This window comes from Lontra canadensis, unplaced genomic scaffold, assembly GCF_010015895.1.
Source record: "Lontra canadensis isolate GAN:19392208 unplaced genomic scaffold, GSC_riverotter_1.0 scaffold3, whole genome shotgun sequence".
Classification (NCBI taxonomy): Eukaryota; Metazoa; Chordata; class Mammalia; order Carnivora; family Mustelidae; genus Lontra; species Lontra canadensis.
In genome coordinates this window covers 41,022,198-41,039,253 of record NW_022630997.1, presented here as the reverse complement: position 1 = coordinate 41,039,253, position 17,056 = coordinate 41,022,198, and the positions used below count along the sequence as shown (strand labels likewise).

At 42.2% G+C, this 17,056-nt stretch overlaps 1 protein-coding gene across 8 annotated transcripts in view; it reads left to right on the top strand.

The window, feature by feature from the left end:
- The window catches only part of KAT6B (lysine acetyltransferase 6B), a 187,161-nt gene that overhangs the window by 159,841 nt on the left and 10,264 nt on the right, over positions 1–17,056 (top strand). The gene's annotated exons all lie outside the window — the stretch shown is intronic.

Below are 17,056 nucleotides of genomic sequence, written 5' to 3'. Positions count from 1 at the left end.
CCCGCAGAGCAGGGAGCCTGATGCGGAACTCAGTCCCAGGACCCTGGGATCGTGACCTGAGCTGAAGGCAGACGCTTCACTATTTGAACCACCCAGGCGCCCTGGAGCAAATTTTTGATACTGACAGGCCTCTCTCCAGTTAAATAGGAATTTTAATTTAGAAATCCAGTTGGTTGTATTCTAGTAAGGCCTGTTTTCCCCAACTGCTGGTAAACTCTTAAGTTGCTGAGACTGTATGGGGGACACTAACTTCTTTCTGACAGCAAGTTGAGTATAATTTTAGGGTGAGCACATTCTTTCCAGGAGCTGGTCCTGGCCTGATAGGTCCTGGTGACACATCCCACCTCAAGGGTCTCTGGGCATCACTGCCCTTCCCAGCGGGTGACCTGAGAACAGTTACAGGGAGGCACAGATAGCGCGACCTTCAGCACCATAGTGGCCAGAACTCTGGTGCCTGTCATCTCACTTTGAGCAGTGTCATCCTTTACCCGAGCAAGACATGTGAATTCTGTCTTCTCTGTGATGGGGTAGAGGCCGGGAAGCATGCACTTGGGGCCTCAGTTCTCCCTTCGGTAGGTTGCAGTGTAAGTAGTTAGCTTTCCCCCATTTCTGAGCCCTACAAGCTGAGCATCAAAGGTTTTGAGGGACCATGACAATGTCTCTTAGGGACATGTTACATGACTGAAACTCTCTGATTCCCTGTAAGTAAAGTGAATGAAGGAGCTATAAATTTGACATGTGGTATTTATTTCCTTATGCAACTTTTATTTAATAGTTTTCTCCTTTTTCAGTGGCACCGACTATTAAAAAATGCTAAAGGCTAAGCCAAGTGTCGAGTCACTTAGAAAGTTGCATGTGTCTTTTGTGTATTTATTATTTATTGCCCATTTCCTTCACCAAAAGTAAGATTCCTGGGGATAAAGACTTTGTTCTCAGGGGCAGTCTCACCTCCTGGGCGAGCCTGGCACTTAGTAGGTCCTTATTATTTGTTGACCAAATGTTGAATGAATTACTGTGAGAAGAGCTTCTTAATGTACTTTCCTCACACGTGATTCTTATGAAGAGTTTAATTTTATTAGAACATAATCAGTCAGCTGTGGTTTACTTACTTCCAAAAGATGTCAGGTGTGCCCTGCCTCCTTTTGAGAGCTGGTGTCTTTGTTCAAGCTCAGCTTCTATCTTAGGATCATTTAAGCTGCGTCAGAAAGAAGATTGCCATTATCCACTGTTACCCTTGGGCGGAGAGATGAGAGCTGTGACAGAATTCACATTTACACACGGTTGAAGAGAGAAGCTTCTCTTTTCCTGACTTTCATCAGATAATTCATTTCTTCATGCATTTATTTTGGAAGGAAAATTCCAACTTCCGTGTTAAGGAACCGTCAAGAAAGCTTTTTTTTTTTCTTTGCAGAGCTCTCCCGGCAGCTCTCTCTCTGGGTGAGCACAGCCCGGGCAGTCATTAAAGAATAATCAGTTATGCTTTTGAAATGGGGCTCAGGTCCTTTATAGCCTTCTCTGAGATATCCTCCCCACACCTCCACCATGACACTTGTGGAAACACTGGACCAGCAGCTGTGTCCTCAGACTTCTGGGTTTTGGAAGACGTGTTTTGACTTACAGAAGAATAAATATCATGGTAACATATATATTTAATAGGATTCTAGTTTATAATATAATAAGGAAAATGGCTACTTTTCCTTATTTTCTTGTTATAATATGTTGTGCTAAAAGCCTTTGTCATGACTGTTTTATGACATTGGGCTGAAGTGCAATATATTTTAATATGTTGAAGATAACATCAAGGTTGAAAATTGAGCTCTCGGTGATTTATTCATCGAGGTTGACTGTTACCGAATGCATAGAAATAAGTTGCATGAGGCAATGCAGCTAACGATTTATTTATGTATCTTTTTTTTTTAACAAAGCTTGTCATAAATAAGAGCAAATAAATAGCTCTTATGGGATAGTTTGTATTCATTGCATCAATGATAATGTTGTAAATAAGAAACAAACGGTCTATAGCTACCGTTTCGCCTTACATAGCTTAGAATTTTTTCAAGATTTGGCAGGCAGGCGGATTGTTTTTACAAATCTTTTTGTCTGTTTGGATTTCTGACACTGACCGGCATTTGTAGTGAGTCATTTTGAAACCATACTACTGGGCAAATTCTGTTCACATAATTAGTTTGGGAAAACCTGTCTTCAGCCGAAAAGAGAAGCTTGACAGCACTATCGTGAGGGTCAGGCTGGCCCACTGCTGAACTCCAAGCCGTGAGCACAGTGGGATACACATAGTAGGTGAGCCAAAAAAGGGTCTGTTGTGGGAGTAAGTAAATAAGGGAATGCTGACATCTCATCAGTGCTCTTCTGTGTGTCCCTGACAGCACCTATCACAGTCACCTAGCTGGCTCAGGGCAGCTGATTTTTGACCTGAGATCTCTCTGTCTGTTTTTTGCCCTTCTCCATTCCCTGATCACTTCTTCAGTAAACATGCTTTATTTATGCGGACTCTGCCAAGGGCTGGCCTAGGTGAGGAGACCATAAGGATAAAGGGTCCCGGCCTTGCCCCTAGGCTAGTGGGTGGTCGGCACATGAAGGATTCATCCCAGGCACATGACACTGCATGTTTGGGTGACACACGGGGCTGTGCCAGGACAGAAGAGGAAATGACTCCAACTCTTTTCCTTTTCCCACTTCAGGTACATGCAAGGAAAGAATGCTTCCTAAGATCAAGAGTCTGTTCTGATTGATTAAGATGAGTACTATACCTGGTTTTGGTTAACAGGGAACCAGTCCCCTTAAACATACTTCCCAGTTTGTAGTCTAACATTTGCAACACAATATCCTAAGATAACATCCTCTCCTGATGGGATTTCTGACCAGCACATTTATAATTTCACCTGTCTATGAGGTAGTATTTTTTTTCCCCACATCAGTTTGTTTTGGGTAAAGCAAAAGAGTTGTCTCTCATTTGTTTAGAATTCTGGTAGGAAAATACTAGTTAGGAATCTGATTTTTTTTTTTTCCTTCAGTCATCAATTTGTGGTTAGCTTGTTTTTACTCTAGTATTAGTGGTACATGTTCATGTTTACTAATACAAAAACCTCTGTTTTGTAATTATTTCTATTGAGTCCTCCTTTGTGTTAACATCATAGAGGAGCTCCTTTTTTCAACAAAATTGTTTTAAATTAACGTTTATGAAGTGCTTTAAAATAGTTGAGTGGATTAAAAGCAATTCAGTTATGCATGTAACTGTCCACATTGAAAAAAATACACAATGTGATTATATAACAGAAAGAATTAAAAACGTGTTGGTGCAATCTTCAGGAAATGTAATATAGGTAGACCTCACTGTACACAATATATTTGCATATGTCCTTTGGGGGGCAGGTTGAATCATTTAAAATGATGCAGAGAGTTCTTTCTGTAAAAAGGAGTGTTTGGACTGTTTCTTCTTTCATATTAGATAGCAAGGAGGCAAATGCTATTAAGACCTTTTCAAAAGGGCTCAGAATTTAACTTGAAGAGGCTCCCACAGGACAATAAATATAACAGTAAAGACAACAATTGAAACTCACCAAATGTTTAAACTCACACATTCATAATAACACTTAAATTTAGAGGATGATAGGGACCAGTTCATTATCCTAAAAAATGGATAAATAAATCATTTAACTTGCCTCTCCCATATGAACTATACCACTAGGTAAACAAATAGTTAATGAGGGAAAACATCTTTTTATAAACATATTCCAGCTAACAAATGAAATAAAAAGGAATGAAGTGATAGAATTAAAACATGGCTGTTTGGGGTGCCTGGGTGGCTCAGTTGGGTTAAAGCCTCTGCCTTCAGCTCAGGTCATGATCCCAGGATCCTGGGTTCGAGCCCTGCATTGGGCTCTCTGCTCGGTGGGGAGCCTGCTTCCCCCTCTCTCTTCTGCCTGCCTGTCTGCCTACTTGTGATCTCTGTCAGATAAATAAATAAAAATCTTTTTTTTTAAGTGATTTTTAAAAAAATAAATAAAAATAAAACATGGCTGTTCTGCGATTCTGCCAATGAATTAACTGATCTAGACCTTGAACTTCAGTAGCAGCAGACACTGTGGAAAGGGACACAGCCAAAAATTATATGCTTCCTGATCAAAGGATATACCATCACCCGTAGTTTTGCTAGAGGATGGAACCTAAAGTCTCACTGAGCCTCTGGATCCAGCTGCCATTTTGTAGGAACACAGAGGAAAGAAGAACAAATTGAACTGCATCACGTGTGTGCAATCAGCAAAATCCAGATTATGGAAACCCTGTAGGTCAGATAGCCCCAGTTCATCAATAGATAAATTGAAAAAGGAAGAGGGTGGAGAGGGGAACCCATAGACTTAACAGAGACTTAAAAGATACAGTCTTTTAAATGGGCAAGACTGTATTGTAGTACCAGGGATATGTTGGTGGTAAAAGTATATAGAAACACAAGGGATTACCATGAAAGTCGGGGTAGTGGTTCCTTTTTTTTTTTTTTTTTAAGATTTTATTTATTTTTTTGTCAGACAGAGATCACAAGTAGACAGAGAGGCAGGCAGAGAGAGAGGAGGAAGCAATCTCTCTGCTGAGCAGAGAGCCGGATGCGGGGCTCGATCCCAAGTCCTCGAGATCTTGACCTGAGCCGAAGGCGGAGGCTTTAACCCACTGAGCCACCCAGGCGTCCCAGGGTAGTGGTTCCTTGTGAGGGAAAAAGGAGAGGTGACTGGGATGGGACAAATGGAAGGTTTTATGGCGTGACTGGCGAACTTCTATTTCTTGATCCTGGGTGATGATTACAAGGGTGGTTCCCTTTCATTCAGCTATATATTGTTTAATATTGTTTTCTAAATCTATGTTTTATTTTTATTGTTGTAGCCATTTTTATTGTTTTTATTGTTTGTTTGTTTTAAGAAAGTGATAGTCTTAAAATGGGAGTCCATGCCCTATGGTATCTCTTTGGAGCTTAGATTTTTGTAACTCTTAAAATGAAAACTTTGATTTATTGGTGGCATTAGGTTAATGATGTTTTTAAAACCGGTACAGTTTTTCGGGTACCTGGGTGGCTGACTTGGCTTAGCTCTGACTCTTGGTTTCGGCTTGGGTCATGATCTTGGGGTCATGGGATTAAGCCCCACGTCAGGCTGCACACTGGGTGTGGAGCCTGCTGTAGATTCTCTCCCTCTCCCTATGCACCTCGCACCCCCCCAACTCCTGCTAGCAGTCTCTCTCTCTAAAAGAAAATAAAAAACAAACAGAAAATAAAAAGTAAAATAAAAAAGTTAGAGGTTTCCACTTTTACTGTTTTAAAATCAAAATGTGTGTACGGCTATTTGGTGTCTTGGGAGCTTCTCCACATCAGACTTTGCAAGCCTAGTTTTATGTGAAGGAAATGTACATTTCAGTACCAGAATCATATCCTCTCAAGTGTCGAGTCTAGTCCATTAGAAAACTCCATTTCTGTGAATTGTGTTTCCACTCTTAAACCTAGAGAAACATAATTGAAGAGTTGTACGTTAACTGAGTGGTGTTAGACTAGTGCGTTCAGACAAAGAATGGCTGTGAGGATAGGGGTGGGTGGGAGAGAGAACACCATACGGAGAGGCCCAGCAGCATTGGAAACTCTCACATTCCTTGTCTGTCTGTCTCGCCCTTCTTGCCCTCTCCCCTCTTCCTTCCCTCCCTCTCTTTTCTCTTTTTCTCTTTCTTGATTTAAAATGAGGGAAAGACCACTGTAACTTCCTTCCTCCCAGAATGCTGGGGTATTCAAAGTTCTGGTATTTGGGGCAGAAACCGTGCTTACAGAAGAGAAAAGATGTTAAATGCTAGATTTTAAGAAAGGGAAAGAAAAAGCCTAGAGTGTCTTAAAATATGCTGAAAGGAAGTTTTGCTGATTATTTATTGCAAAAAACAGGCTTCCTTCTTCTTAAGATGATGGTTCTCTGTTCATAGATTAGAAGTCCTGCCCTGTGGTTTGCCCAGTGTTGGAGCTTTTCCCCATGAATTTAAGCAAGTTAATGAGATTTTTTTTCCTACCAAAGCAGAAGATACATCTGAGAACTCTTGACAGCCTTCTACCCCTGCAGCTTTTCAAGTTGCATCCAGTTAAAAACTTGGAGACCATAATGAATGTTGTTAGTGAGAAAATAAAATGAATGACGTCTGTGAATTTGTTTTAAATGTTGTTTATTTTACCAAATAATTTAGATAAATCTTTCCTGAGGAGGAAGCGAAATCATCGGGTTTCATTAATAATCTGCAGCTTCTCGGAGGATTACTTTGAAATACCTCCCTGACAACTCTTCATAAATTAAGCATAAACTTTCTTTGACCTTATCACACATAATTAAATAGCTATTGAAGGGTTAAACCCAACTAAAAAAGCAATTCTGTATCTCCGTCCCCATTCTCCTGCAAAATTATACAGGAAGTTTCTTTTGGTTCTCAAGCAGGGTAATTACAAGAGACAGTTACATAATTTACAGTTTCAATCTGCTTGTCCATAATCACACACTTCCACCTACTTGTATATACCCCATGAGTATCTGCCTTGTACTTTGATTTGTAAATGATGATTGCAGTGTGATTGATTGCTTGCAATGCAGCATATTGAATTGATTCTTAAAAACGAACTTTAGCTGTTAACATGTCTATTCGAGTTCCTGTTATTTATGTAGTTTGTGGTTCTTGCGTTCAGCAGTTGCATAGTAGTTTAGAAATTAAACTCCCAGAGCTTTTTTCCTTATTAAATTTAGAAAATGGAGTGTCTCTGCACACCCTGACTAGGAAAGCGCCTGGAACATAGGACGCACTCAGCTGCTGAACACAGGACTAAACCACTCCAGTCCTTGGAAAGATGAACGGAGATTCTTTGATTAACAGTGACCCCGCAGTAAAAGGCTCACGGGGATAATACCGTGGCCATAGCTGTGCTGATACTAATATATTGTTACTGAAGGCTCAGCTCTAAGCGCTGCTGGCTTTAGGGAGGCAGTGTTAAGAGTGGACTTGGAGAAAGGTATCACCTACCCACTGAAGGGCTCGTAATGGGCTTCTTTTAATAAATACTGCCAGGGATGATATTTTATACATTTTTGTTTCTCCAACAGCTAACATCTAACTCTAGCCACTTTGGGCTCTAAGGTTCCTATAGGATTAAAGACTAGATACCTAGGTGACACCAGAGCTGCTGGCAAACCAGCCAGCCACTTAGTGGGGCACCTCATCCCACCACAGCCTGCACGTGGGCTGCCTGTCTGCCAAAATGGGCTCATCAGTCACCCAGTGGGACACCGCCATTTATTGCCAGAGGATTTTTACCTTAAATCCTGTTGGAAAGTGTTTGGGAGATAGATAGATAGATAGATAGATAGATAGATAGATAGATATATATATATATAGATGTATTTTTTTTATTAATTTTTTTTTTTAAGTGAAAAGAGATGTTTTCGAGTTCTGTAGACCAGTGGGATGGGACTGTTCGTCTAAATGACCTGGGGACAACTGGAGATAGGTTCCCCACCTTACGTTTTCAACATTAATTGATCAGTCAGATTGGGCAATGATCTGTGCTTTGATTTTCAAATGTTATCCCAAAAACTGCCAGATTCCCTTTGAAATGTAATTTGAGGACAAAGAAAACCTTTAGAGAGATTTGTATTCCTCACTTTTTCCTTTCTTCAGTCTTGCTGTAGGATTGTGTTTGCTGTGTGAAAGCTTATCACTCAGAATTAATTTCTTCTGTTTTAGAAAATTATAGCTGGTACACACACACACACACACACACACAGAATTTTGGGTGGGTTGTGCGAGAGCCAGCGAAAAGGAGAGTTGCTCTTCTAACCGTTCCGATTCCCAGAGTCCCAGAGCTTGGTTCTGAAATCGTGGCAGGGTCCACGCTGACAGAAGCACTTTCCCTTAGTCTGCGGGTAGGATTAGACCAGATAGCTCGCTGTGAACCACCTCAGCTGCCCCCACAGAACCTCAGCCTCAGTTGTTGCTTTTATTAGTTTATCTAAGGAAAAGTTCAATTATAATGTTCCAACAACCAGAGAATGGTCTTACAGGTGAGGCACTAAAAGCAGCTCTTTGCTTGGACCAGATGCTTCATTTGAAGTGCGTAAGTGTTGAATGCGATGTTTAAAATCTTACAACTTCTCAATGGTAAATTCTTGTTACCAGGATTTTGTTGCTTAGGCGTGAACATTTTATCCAGGTCTTACGTTGGAAGAATTAAATTTGTTTCTGAAATAGTTTTTTGGATTGAATCTCTAAAGTGGACTTTTGCCTTTTTATAATAGAGAGGAAATAATTTTAAAATGCCAAATTACTTCATCTTAAAAATGTTTTATGTTTGAAAATTTGTTTTTCCTAAAACTTGCCAGAATTTAAAAGTGATTTGAGCTGTGGAAAATCAAAAAAGGTCAAAGAGGAAGGCATTATTTTGACATGTCTTTCTAATTTCTGTCACTTCAAAGGCCATGGTCCTAGTACTTTGTCTTTACCTAACTAGAGGTGCCTCTGGGTGATGGGTCAGAGCTTAAAGTTTGGTAATAAGCAGTGGGCTTCGTGAAGAATGTGTTTCCTTCCCAGTTATATTTAAGGGAAGATCTTTTTGAAAATCCTGCCCCAAATGGTTTAGTTTGGGAATAAGTGATATTGACAGATCTCTTCCTCCGTGACCATTTCAGCCTTTGTCAGAGGTGCCTCATTTTCATAACGAAGAAATTGAGAGGCTCAGTCTATTTCATATGTGATCATCTTCTTAGAGAAATTATGTTCTTCTAGTACACCAGACCAGAGCCTTGCTGGTGTGGTAAGATGCCGTATGTAAATAAATACTCCTCAGTTAAACCTCTGAAGAAAGAAAACTGTGTGAAGTCTGTCCCTCTTTCCTGAGTGACCATCTCCTCCCTTTAGCCTCAACTCTTAGATGCCTCCGTTTTCCCCAAGATTGACCTTCTACTTGGATTTCTCATCGGCCAACACTGCTACTACCACAGCCCTTCCGGGTGGCAGTAGTGGAGCAGTGGGACCGGTGTCGCACCCCTGTTTAACATTCTGGCCATGGTAGAGTCCTCAGGACCCTCTGTTTAATACAACCCATAATACATGTCCATGACCAGTTTGGCCCGAGATAAGCAGGAGTTGAGATTGGGTAGGATACAGATATCTGTGGTTTTTAAAAGCCCCTAAGTGATTCTGATGTATAGCCAGGTTGAGAAGCATTGGGCTAGACTAGAGGATAAAGAAAGGAGAACTAGAGCCATTCTCAATGAATGAGATTATCCGTTATAAAAATACCATGGACTCATTTTTGGCCTGTGACTATCTCACAGAGGTCTGTCTCTGGCCCTGGTCATCCGCAATTCAGAAGCCTGTTCACAGGTGTTCACCCTCCTCAACACAAGGGCACCACAGAGGGAGGAGCATCCCCTTTCCTGCTACCTGATGCCCTATTTGTGGGTTCATATAATAGGTGAGTTCCTATATTCCACGGGTGACTGACACACAGAATGACCACCTTCTTCACTCCCAGTCACAGAATCATGGAACTCTTCTGGTAAGTTCCAGCATGGTCTGTAGGTTTTTGCACAGACACACAGCAGCATGGGGTCGTGCCCCTACCATATGCTCTTCCCCGGGGAGGTGAAGGAGCCTCCTTCCTACCCACAGTGGGCATGGCCAGGAAGGAGGCGGGTGCCCAGTTCAGTGAGAGACCAGTGTTGCCTCCACATAACTGAGCCAGACCTCAGCATCCTGAGCAGTTTGCTCAGGAGCTTGTGAGAAGGGAGATCTTAAAAGGCGGCCTAGATAGACACAGTCTGGTATGTGACCCAGAGCAGCCAGCCTTCCTTCCCCCAAAGACCCACTGTCTCCTTCCTCTGGGTTTCACTGGCTCAGACCATTTTCCCAGGGACAAACTTGGGTCTTCTAGAACATTTGGGTCTTTGTTTCATCTGTCCTGGGACTGTCTCTGGGTACCTCTGACGCCCTCAAGCAATCATTGTTATTGTGGTTTGAAGGCCTTGCTGTTTTCTGAGGATAGTCCTTGAAGTTAAGGACTTAAGGGCCAAAGGGAATTTGGGGGAGCACAGAACTGTGCTTGCTGTGAACTGCAGTTGCCAGTTTCTTAAGATCATTCCTGAGGCAGAATACGTTGTGTGTTTTTTTCATTGCTGCTTTCTTTAATTAAATTTATATTTGGGTGGTTAGCTGGGGGGTTAGGGAGAGGAGAGGAGAACTTTTGTCTGAGGCATTGGTGTAAATGGATGATTTTTAAGTGCCTAAGGCAAAAGTAGGAAAACAGAGGTAGCTCTTCTTAACCTGATTTTGTAGAGCAGTCTGCCTTCTTCCTTCTGTCCACATTCTCTTCCATGTTTTCTTTCTTCCCCTACATTAAGTACATCTAGTCACCCAAATGATCCCCTTGAGGTTTCATTCATTCATTATTTTGAATAACGATAGTAGCTAACATGTAGCGTTTCAATAACATGCCCAAGCATGGTTCTGCATGCTTTACATTTATGCATTTAATTCTGATGACATCCCTAAGAGGAAGGTACAATTATTCTCCCAAATTTTATGGATGGGGGTCCTGAAGTGTAGAGAGGTTAAATAACTTGGCCAGCCAAGGTCACATAGTTGGTACATAGTAGACCCTGGATTCCATTCCAGGTGGTCTGGTTCTAGCACCTTTGCTCTTAAGCAACCTGTAGTCCCTCGTATGACCTGTCATACTATCTTTAATAAGTGCCATATTGTTTTAAAATACCTGTGGCCTTGTTGCCCAAGTTTTAAAAACTCTTGTCAATTTTTTATTTAATGTGGATGCTCTCAAAAGTATGCTCCAGGGACTCTAGGGGATCCCTAAGGCCCCCTTAGGGAGTCCACAAGGTCATAACTATTTTCAAAGTAATACTAAGATGTTACTTGTACTTTGCACTCTTATGAGTGTGCATTGGAGTTTTCAAGCAATTTCATGACCTGTGATATCAAGCAGATTGAATACCAAAGCAGATATGAGAATGTAGCTTTTCCCTTAAACCAAACAGTAAAGAGATTTGCAGAAAAATGCAAAACAGCATCACCCTCTTTTTTGTTTGTTTGTTTGCTTTGGCATTTTGGAAAATACAATTTTTTTCATAAGAAAATGTTAACACGTGGGGCGCCTGGGTGGCTCAGTGGGTTAAAGCCTCTGCCTTCGGCTCAGGTCATGATCCCAGGGTTCTGGGATGGAGCCCCTCATTGGGCTCTCTGCTCCACGGGGAGCCTGCTTCCCCCCCTCTCTCTGCCTGCCTCTCTGCCTACTTGTGATCTCTGTCAAATAAATAAATAAATTCTTTAAAAAAAAAATGTTAACACGTAATGGGTTTATTGGTCCTTAAGGAATTAATAAATAAATATTTGTCAAATTTCTCTATAAAATTAATAGGTATAGCTCTTATGAATGGAAGCTCTAAAATAATTTTTTATATGTAAAGAGGTCTCAAGACCAAAGAACTTGAGAACTACTGATTGAATGTAGAAACCCTTGCAATTCAAGCATGGCCCAAGTTCCATAGCAAAGGAACTTGTTAGAAATGCAGAATCTCAGGCCCCACCCCCGACCTACCAGGTCAGAGCCCAGTTGTAGTGACAGGCGATTGTACAATGACGGTTGAGAAGTACAGACGTAAAATTTATGGACCGAGCCACTCAGCAAATCAGTGACCTCTTGCTGAATTTCTGTCTGGTAGGGCTTTGGAGATTCTTGTCCCCAGTTTTCTACCACCAAGTTGCTGAGTGAGGTCTCCTTCCCCATCGAGGTTCTTTAGTTCCACTGTCTACCCAGGGGCTCTCCTCCTGCAAAAGGCGGTTTTCACATCCTCATCAAAAGCAGCTCCCCAGCAGAGTTTATAGCGGCTGTCCTCCCATCTGTGTGCCTCAGAGTCACCTGGAGGGCTTCTTAAAGCAGAAGTGCTGGGTCCTGCCCGCAGTGATTCTGGATCGTAGGTCTGAGAATTTGCAGTTCCAACAAGTTACCAGGGGATGCTGATACTGCCGGTCTGGGAGGCCAGTCTCTGAAAACCACTGGTCAATAGAAAGTAGACAGAGAAGACTGTAGAAAAGTCCAGCAGTATTTATTCAAATTGTTTTATAAGCATTTCAGACCCATAGAATTATGGGAGAGAGGTCACATTTCACATTCTGAAACCAGTCTCTTAAAGTATAAAATAATTCAGAAATTAAAAATTTCCCCTTTTGTTAGGGATACATTTATATCTTCTAATAAATGGAAATTAGTAAGAAATCTGGCAGGTCACGGGTCATTTGGAACACTCTGGTTCTCTGAAAACAGTAGGAAGACTAAGGTTCAGCTTCCTTCCTTACTAATTGCAAAACCACCACGAGATTTCAGCAAGGAGACATAAATAGCCTGTCAGGTTCATTTATCACTGTTTAAACTGATAACACACCATTCATCCACTTGGTCACAGAGCTGCTTAACCCCAGAAACCAGTAACAGATGAGCACAGACCAGTGAATTTCAGTCGCTAGTCAAGAGATACATTGTTAGAGCCATCGGATTTCCTCTGCTCCAGAGCTGCCATAAATCCCTGGCCTGGTGTCAGTTCCCAGGCTTGCACACCCAGTGCTATCTAGTGATAGGAACCTTTCAGCAAGGTTTGCTGAGCTAAACAGGTGTCTGATGAAAGAGGTGTGTAATCCTCGAAGATTATCTTCCCCTAAAAGCAGCTAGTAACCCCAGACGCACATAATCCAGACAGATGGGAATTGGGAGTAGCTTGCCAAAGTTCACACTTTGTACTGGAGGAAGTTCGTATGTTTTGGTTCCAGATGGTAGAAGATGAAGGTGTGCAAAATGAGGGGTGGCTGCCTTTGTTGGGGGGAAATCCTTATCCATGAACATTATTCCACTTCTGGTCCAGTGTACAATTTTGAAATATTACTAGTTTAAAAGGAAGGAATGTTTCATATTAAACAAGGGTTTACCTTCCAGTTAATACGCTGGGAGCTGAATTAATTTGGGAATTTAGGTCTGTAAAAACAAATCTTGACCTTATCTAGATAGCTCCCTCCTTATCCTAATAGATCTGTCTACACAAAGGCAACTTTCTACCACTTTTTTCCCTCTCCCTAGAATGGAGTTAACCATTTCAAACACAAGGAATGGGGCTAGTTAACATGAGAATTGATTCTTACTACAAGTAGGTCAGCCTTCAGGGAAGCGAGGTAAATTGGGGTCCTCTGCAGTCAGTACAGTTTAGAAATGCTACTTTTTGCCAACATCACATTGTTCTAATTAACTTTCCCCTTAAGAAAACACTTTGGTAATCTTTTGAGTGAAGTGTGTGGTCCATACACTGAAACTCAGACCTCATCTTCCTTTGGATAAGTTGTTGTAGTAAAGCAAAAGAGAAAGCGAGCTTTCAGTTGTATCGAGATAGTTGATGTGGGTGAGGGGTTTACGGCCCAGTCAGTTTCCAATTACAAGTCTCCTGATCACAGAATAACCAGCACCTCTGGCTCACAGACAATTTAAAGGAAATAATTTCACCAGCAATTAATTATATTGCAGCTACTGGGATTTGTCCTCCAAACACCACTTCGTTTTTAGCCTGAACAGCCAGGTTCCCCAAGGGGGATAGTTCAGGTTTTCTGATTGAAAGTATCCTCAGTTAAGGAAAGGTGTTTGGGCACCATGGGAATCTGTTCACCAGGGGTGTATTGTACTTGTTTCAGATCTTCAGGATAATATACCAGCTTCCAAGATAAGTGCTTTTTATTTCCCTGTATCTTAGATCAGTTATTCGGAATCTTGTAGTAAGTTAAATGTAAGAGCTGTAACATAAACCACCATATCATTGTAATAAACAACCTTAATGTTCTTACAAAAATTATTCTGTCAGTTGGCTATATAGTAATTACGATTTGAGGAGCCTAGAAAAAGGAGAAGGAAACAAAAGATAGCAGGAAATTCATTATTTAAGTCATTTCCATGTTACAAAGGTCAGAGCGGGGGCGCCTGGGTGGCTCAGTGGGTTAAGTATCCGACCCTTGGTTTCGGCTCAGGTCATGATGTTGCGGTTGTGGAATCGAGCCCCACACAGAGTCCACTTCAGACTCACTCTCCCTGTCCCTTTCATTCTCTCTCTCTCTCTCTCTCTCTCTCAAATAAATAAATAAATAAATAAATATCAAATCTTTGGAAAGAAAGAAAAAACAAAGGTCAGATTAGTGAAGTGCTACCAGCTACAATTTTCTTGAGGGAAAGTGCCTCCTGCAGGGGAAGTTTCTGTTCTGTATCAACCTAGTGCACCTGTGGAGTAGAGTAGACAACTTTGTTTTCTAAGCTATACATTTTAACATACTACATGTGATTTCACTTAAGTAGTAAGGGATGAGAAATTGACCTTTGGTCGTTTTGATTGTGGAAAGGGATTCCATTTAATTTAAAAATGTCCCCTTCAGGAGGAGACCGTGGACTCATAAATGACTTTCAGTTTAAGTACAACATCCTTCCATTGGGACAAGCTCCTTGAGGGTCTCCTGAGCCAGAGAAGGAAAAACTACCTCCAGGGAATGTAGTGATACCTTTAGACAGTGGCTTGTGTGGTCCCAAACGTTGGTGCCCAGCATCCCTGAAATCCTGCTTGATGTTTCCTGGTGGGAGTTTTGGTGTACGATTTTTTTCTCCCCGGCACCCAGGAGAGTATCACCTGCTGGCAGATGTTGGTAGCCTTCCTGCCGTGTGGCGTTCCCTGGGGCGGTGTCCGGGTGCTTTTGGTGAAAGTGAGTGGGCTCAGCAGGCTCCCTGTATGCGTGCTCAGCGGGACTTAGTGCCCTGCCGCTGCCTCCCCAGCCCACCTCGGGCCACAGGACTCTGCCGTGGCGGTAGCAGCCACAGACCACACACCGTGTCCACGTTGGGGGTCCCCGGAGACCGCCACTTATCGTGGTGGGAATCGCAGGTGCTGTGAAGTTTATGCTGAAATGCTCTCCACAGACCCCAGGATGCCTGAGAGTTGCAGGGACCTGAGCGGTTCAGGCTGAGGACCTGATAAAGGTGTGTGCATACTACCTCGGGGTGAAAACGTGAACAGCTGTATAAAACAGGTTTTGGGGAGGATTCTAGCTGAGCCCAGGGTAGGGATTGAGGAAAGAGAAGACAGAACAAAGAAACCCACGTGCTCCTGGGCAAGGTTGCTCATAGCAGTGGAGAATAGAAGGTAGGACGGGCACTATCGCCTTCTGACTGCTTTGGTTGTACAGAAATCTTCCTTCTGGGCTGCGGGAGTGGGTGGGGCTCTGTGGCCCTAACTGTGGGGTTCAGATAAGAACCAGTGAGGGACTAGGGAATTTCACAGTCACTGCAGGAGACTTTTAACTGTGGGATCTCGTGGTCACAGGGGAGTAGTTCCATAGCTTGGATACTGTGGTCCTCTCCCCCCAACACAGGCAGAGAGCTGGGTCCTCCAGCCAGCAGGGTAAATTGCTGAGCCTGTGCCAAGCACTTAGGAAGCAGGTGATGGACGTGCCTGTTATCTGTGGTGGGAGGTCTGGGCACCCTTTGTACTTGAGCGGCAGAACCCTCTTCTCCAAACTGACAGGGCACGATCTGGGCTGGATTGAGCACCGAGGTCGTCACTGTTAGCATTCCTGACACACTGCTCCTGAGAGCCTCTCTGTGCAGCTGAATGACATGTCGACAGCGGCTTGACTGGAAAATGTTGTGCTTGTTTGCATTCAATCAACTACGTTACACTTAAACTTGAGTTAAGGAGATAAATAAGTCAAAAGACTTCAGGAAAGCCTAAAGTTAAATATATGCTTGTTCTTTATAATGACATTCAGATTAAAACCGTCAAAATGCAAAATGCTGTGGTTACATCCCTCTAGGGTCAGACTGGATTTCTTGTTCTCTTCTTTCTGCATTATCTACAGTGATTTTGAGAGCCAGGAGAATGCATCAGAGGCCTGATTTCTCCCTCTAAGAAAAAAATCCAAAATTGAGAAAATTCTTGAGACTGCAGCCATTTTGGAAATGTAGATAAAGAAGATTTGGGTGGTTTACAGAGCACCATGATTTTGTAATTGCTGCCACCTACTGTATGTGGCTGATGTTTGTTTAAATTTAGGAAGCTCATGAAGGTGAGGCTATTGAAATCGATAATTAGAGCAAGGTAGACATCATTAGTTTATAGCATTTCTTCTCTCCTCCATAAGTGGTTCTTAATTACCAAGACAGCTGCCAGCTTTCATTCATTACCTTCAAGTAGATTTGAAGTTCTAAATCATTTTAAAGTCCCTTTGCCAAGGAACCTTCACCATAACGCTATAGAGTGCACATTCAGAAGCTTATTGTGCTCGGGGATTTTCTGAATATACATGAAACAGTTAGTTTTAAGGAGGTTGTTTTGTTCTAATTTGTAGAAGCAGCGTTCTGGGGTTGGATTATAAATTAATTTACATGAAAGGAGTGAAAGTAGCGCTAGTGAAGCTGATACGAGTTGCAGCAGTTGACTTGAAAGACATTCTCTCCTTAGTCCTACAACAAAGCTTCAGATCAGCCGACTAGTTAAATGTAACAAGCAGTATAGAATCCGAGTCAACAGAGACCCTTCCCCTTTATTAAGACCCAGCTGTCAAAGGGTCATTAGGTCCTTCCTGCGGAAAACAACTTGCCTATTAATGTTTGGGGTGGTCCCTCGACAGGCTTTCGGAGTAAGTGCCTGACATTTTGTTTTTTGAAAGCATCTAAAGCTGGTGGGAAACTTGGATGTTGAAATTGATCAGAAGTAACGTCCTCAACCTGGGCTTTGTTAAGTATGCCGTGACATGTATTTGGAACACTGCCGCTGGCTGCGGAAATGGACTTACAGTGCTACTACCAAAGGCTCAGTAGCATAAACCTGATGGAGATCAGATCACTATGACCGAGAAGGATCGCATACGTAAAGTCTGATGTGCTGTTTTTACCTTGTGGCTACTTACATTATTTCCAAGTGGCCCCTGTTCCAATGTCTGAAAACACCAC